The sequence below is a fragment of the Mus pahari genome, chromosome 3, assembly GCF_900095145.1.
Source record: "Mus pahari chromosome 3, PAHARI_EIJ_v1.1, whole genome shotgun sequence".
NCBI lineage: Eukaryota > Metazoa > Chordata > Mammalia > Rodentia > Muridae > Mus > Mus pahari.
The window spans coordinates 139873009-139878705 of NC_034592.1; positions in this window are offsets into that span (position 1 = coordinate 139873009).

A 5697-nucleotide genomic window follows, 5' to 3' on the forward strand; every position below is an offset into this window, starting at 1 on the left:
GAGGGAGGGAGGGAGAGGGAGAGGGAGAGGGAGAGGGAGAAGAGAAAGACCTATTGTTTCCTTACACCACACACACACACACACACACACACACACACACACACACACACCTGCTTGCTCCTAATGGCCAGGCTCCTCCAGGTAGCTGTCTTAGAGTCCTGTCTTCTTGCCTCCTCCCTGTGCCCCACTGGGGTTCGCTCACTCCTTGGTGCCATGTTCTCCATACTCTCCCTCATACACCTTGCCTCTTTCTCCTGAGCTATAGGGACAGGATCTGGAGTCAGACACGTGCACCAGTCATTCTCTTGGCAGCCAGCCATCCCTCCCACGCCCCAGGAAGCCCCTAAACATCTCTGGATCCACTCTGCAGTGACTCCCTACCAGAGAACGACCAGCCTGGCTTCCTCTGAGACCTCCTTCCTCTGCGCTCCCTTTGTGGATCAGAAATGCCCCTACTCCAACCACATCAGCCTTAGGATGTGTGAAGAACAGAGCTACTTCCTGGCCTAGGGTCTTGTTGGGCCAGGCCGGGCCGGGGTGTGTGTGGCTTGCCACCTTGTGCCCTCCCACACTGTGTACTTCTGCTCTTGCAAGTTTGAGTCCTGGACCTGGCAAATAGCTCTCAGCACCTTCTTTCTGCCCGCCCCGCCCTCCCCCTGGGGCTCTGGGACTGGCTTCCAGAGGACCCTTGCCTGACTCGCCCCTGGCTCAGACTAGACTTGATACTGCAGTTGAGCCTGAACTCCAAAGGAGCAGGCTGCAGCCTAACCTAACTCAGCAGCCTGTACAGAGGACAGATGATGGAGAAACTCTTTTGTGAACTGAGTGCTACAGACGTGGGTCCAGCCTCTCCACCTTGTTGGTGTACATCCCTCCGTCCAGTCCTCCAACACCTGTGTGCTCTTATGCAGGTGTGTGTGTACACTGGTGTGTGTGTGTGTGTGTGTGTGTGTGTGTGTGTGTGTGTGTGTTGGGGGGCTCCTGTCTCTGGGCTTCACTTTGTTCTGCCCCCCTTTTCTTTCCAGGAAAACATGGAACATGTAGGAGATGTAGAGAGAGAGCCAGGAGATCCTGGTGCCCCATTTCCCAAGGCATTGGTCCCCCAGAGTGGCCGCAGCATCAACTGACAGTGCAGGGTCAGGGCTGTGTGTGCTCAGCTCCCAGCTGCCTACCCCTCTGCCTTGTCTCAGGTTTTCTTATTTTCTGCCCAGGACTCTGTCCCTCTCCACCTCTGTCACTACCGCTGGTCTCTCCCTGCTCCAGTCTGCTTCTGCCCTGGGTCGCTCCTCAGTCACTTCTTCATTCACTCATTCAAGTCCCACTGAATCTGACCACCACTCTGGAGTCCTCACAGGACACTGGAGTGCTCCTGTCCCTCTGTCCCTTGGTCACCTTCTGCTTGTCTTTCTTCTGCCTCCCTGTCTCTGAGGCCCTTTCCCACTTCCGTTGTGTGTGTCCTTTACGTGCATCCTCTCTGTAGCTGCCTCCCCACGTGCTCTCCCTGTCTCATGTGGTACTCATAGGTACTTTTGCTATTCAAAAACTAGAACACAATTTTCTCTTGAATTGTCAGCCCTGAGCACAAAAGGCTTTGTTACCTTGGTAATAAGAAAAGCCAACACAAATCCCGGACGTCACCGTCATGAGGGTGACCTGATCCTATTGTACTGTTGTTAATGAGTTGTGCAAGGTTCGGGTGGTATAAGGGTGTGTCTGTCTGTCCCTCCCCAGCCTTCCCTCCCTGCTACCCTCTCTCCTCCACCCTTTTTCTCCCTTAAAGATTTCTGGAATTTCACTCTCTGCTCATGCTGTGAGCCTAAAGGATGATGATGATAATGATGATGTGTCTGTCTGTCTATCTACTTCTCTCTGTCTGTCTGTGTGCTGCCTGCCTCTCCCACTCCCACTGCTTCTGCAGCCCCCCCCCCCACCATGGGCTTTGTTCCCGCTCTGCGGACAGCTTCGTTCTTTGTGAAATGACATTTATTGTTTTTCCTTCAGCTTCAGACAGAATATGTGTTCGTTGTGGAGAAAAAAAAAAGTAGAAAATAGCAAAAAGTACGTGCAGAAGAATATAAAATAAAATGCCTCAGCATCCACCTCCCAGTGAGGGAGGGCCAGGGGGCTCTGGGGTGCCTCGGCACCTCTGTGTGGGCTTGCTCCTTTTTTCTGCCTCCCTCTTACGCATCCCTGCTAAGGAACACGCATTTGGGAGCCCTGGCTTGGGAGGAGGGCATTGTCTGGAAAGTCCATCTGTGACACCTCTCTGCTTCTGTTTGGGGTGTGCTTATTTGAGGGGGGGCTAGCTGGGCTAATGGAGCAGAGGTGACACCCCAGAATGGTTGTCCTCTCCCACTGTGCTCACTACTGTTGGAGGGGTGTGACTGTGCCCTTCTCCCTATGTGTCGCCCTTTGTTCTTTGCTGTGGGAAATGGGATGGAGGGCCAGGAAGCTTTAAGATGTTTCTAAAAGATTCCCTGGAGAGCCTAGGATGGACTGGGAAGTGCCTGGGTGGGAGAAGCTACTCACTGCCTTGCCCCTCAAAAGGACTGCCAAGTACGTTCCTTTAGGCTCTTTGTCCTTTGCTTGTCCCTCCTCAAGGATCTCAGCTCCATCTTGCTTTGCCTCTGCCCATTGTTCCAAGATTTCAGGGTCTGACACCTGGCTTCAGACCTTGCTCAGGTCCTCAGGAAAGTGACATCTCTGGCACAGTGTCTTGGCCTGCAAAGTGGGGGCAGGAAGGGCTTTAAGACCTTGTGTGACAGCACAGTGGATCCCGGGGTCACATAGCCAGATACCAGCTCGATGGCTGTCCTTCCTATTTTGGCTGGATCATGGTAGTGGGTCCCAGCCATCCATCCTGTCCCCTCCTCCACTTTCTATACTGTACTGCCTTTTTTTGTACCCTGCTCTGTCCTATGTCACAGCTCAGTGGCCCACATACCTAGCTCAATGGCCCACACACCTAGCACATGGGTCATCCCAAGCCCACAGATGGCCTTTTCAAAGCCAGACTGGGCCAGGCGTGGTGGCGCACGCCTTTAATCCCAGCACTCGGGAGGCAGAGGCAGGCGGATTTCTGAGTTCGAGGCCAGCCTGGTCTACAGAGTGAGTTCCAGGACAGCCAAGGCTACACAGAGAAACCCTGTCTCGAAAACAAACAAACAAACAAACAAAAAAACCAAAAAAACAAAACAAAACAAACAAACAAACAATCAAAGCCAGACTGCCTGAAGTAAACCCTATGCTCTCAGTACCCAGGTGTGTGTGGGGGGGGGCGCTCTGGAACACTGGCTTCTGCCACCCAAGCTTAAGCGGCCCTCTTTGTCTAGAACATTTCCCTGGAGTCTGGCTTCTGACCAGTTCCCTTGTCCCAGCTTGGCCCTGGTTGGTGTGGTCCCCTTCAGTAGCCTGTGGTCTGCTTGGAAGTATCTGGTATGCAGAGGGAGCCAAGAAGGAGGGCAGCAAGGGGCGTGGCTCCGGAAGACGGAGGTTCTCAGCGTGCTGACCCTGAGCCAGCTCTGCTCCTCTCTGAAGACCCAGGCCCGCTAAGGCCATCCTTGATAGGACTTCGGATGGGCCATGGGGTATGGAGTTGGCACCGGGCAGGTCTGCATCTCAGGATCATGGTTTCTGGCAGGCTCTTCACTCAGCCTTACTTTCCTCCAGACGGGATCAAAATTGACAGTGGCCTTTTGCATAGGGGTTGTGGGGATCAAGATGACTGTACAGGAGTTAGATGACGACCTTGCATGTGACCAACACTCCTGGATGCTTGCTCTTGTGCTGTGCACATTCCTGCCACCGTCCCTGCCCTTGCAGACTGGGATCCTGTGCCCATTACTGGCCTGTAGTGGGTGCTCCCTGGCTGGCACGTAAATAGGTAACACAAAGACTTGGCCAAGGCTTGTAGAGAGATATACAGAAGTGTGTGTGTGTGTGTGTGTGTGTGTGTGTGTGTGTGTGTGTGTGTGTGGGCAAAGCTGGAAGAAACTCAGAGGGGAGTTGAATTCAACTTTAGATATTAGCAGTGAGAGAAAGATGACAACGGCTTCTGAATGAAAGACCTTGCTGGGCAGGGCCAGGCCCAGGGACAGTACTGAGTCTGCCCTGCAGGTTCCGGGAGCAGTTACATTGATGGGCAGAGTTGACTCAGGGGCTGGAAGTAGAGTCAGGAGGTGTGAGAAAGAGACTAAGAGACAGAGACAGGAGGTAGATGTAAATGAAGGAGAAACACAGAGAGACAGAAAGACAAATGGGACCTCAAGTGTGAGCTGAGTGACAGGAAGACAGGAGCTTGAAGGGAGATCCTGAGATGGGAGTATGCCCAGAGGTGACAGGGTGAGTTGCCACCTGAGGGGTGGTTTTGGTCTTTTTTTTGTTTGTTTTTTGTTTTTTTTGAGACAGGATTTCTCTGTTTAGCCCTGGCTGTCCTGGAACTCACTTTGTAGACCAGGCTGGCCTCGAACTCAGAAATCCGCCTGCCTCTGCCTCCCAAGTGCTGGGATTAAAGGCGTGCGCCACCACCACCCTGCCGATCTTGGTCTTGAGAAGAACCCAGGCCAATGCTAGGAAAGATCTTAGGATTCCTTAGGGTGTAGTTTGACAGCTGGAGCGAAGTCTGTGCTTTAACCCTTGGGCCACTGGGAGCTAGCAGAAGCCGGGCTTGAGAGAGTTTGATCCTGTGACGGGGGGGGGGGGGGGGCTGCATGGGGATGGGGCACAGGCTGTTGGAAACATGGCCTTAGGCTATAGGTGAGGAAGCAGGGTGTGCTAGACTGGGTGTCTGTCAGTCAGGGAGGAAGGAAGGGCTGATGTACTCAGGTGTGGCTGTGCACAGGGGATGGAGAATAAACACTGGGCGTCCAGCTCTTAGCTTTGCTGTGGCTGTCCCCTTGCTGGGCCGTCAACTTCCTTTCCATTCTTTGTCTCACATATCCATCCCATCCTGCCAGTCTCCATTCAGGAGAGCTGCCTGAACTAGAGATCCCAGGACCCTGGGGTGAACCTCTGTGGCTACTGTAACCACATTTTCTTGTGAGATGCTCTTTTGCCAGTCCTGGTTTTCCCACAGACTGGGAAATTTCGGGACAGGTCTGGGATGGAACCCCTCTGTCCTGGGCACACATGAGGCATCTGGAGACCCCCGCACCCCCGCAGAGCATCTGGGACAATGACTCAATTTTCCTTTCCAGCTGGAAAACTTGTACGCACCCTTCAAAGCCCAGGTCAATTCCTAAGATGTCTCCCGTTAGCAAGAGGCTGACATGAAGTTATCCAGGCAAATTGTAATGCATAGCATGGTGTGTCCTTATCCTTAGTGTTTGTGTGTGTGTGGGGGTGTGTGTGCGCGCACACGTGTGTATGTATGTGTGTGTGCGCGCGCGCATGTGTGCGTGCACATGTGCTTGTGTGAATTTATGCATCATTTATATGCTAAGTCCTTGGAGCAGAGGGGGGGTGGTCATCAGATTCAAAGGGACCAGAGTTCCAGAAAGTTGTGAGTCACTGTATAGGTGGCTTGAAAGTGAATCTGGGTCCTTTGTAAGAGTAGTCAGTGCTCTAAGCCTCTGAGTCATCGCTGCACACCAAAGATTAAAATTAAAAAAAAAAAGTTAGATATATGTGTCTCTGTGTGTACTGTGTGGTGTGTGGTGTGTGTGTGTGTGTGTGTGTGTGTGTGTGTGTGTGTGTGCC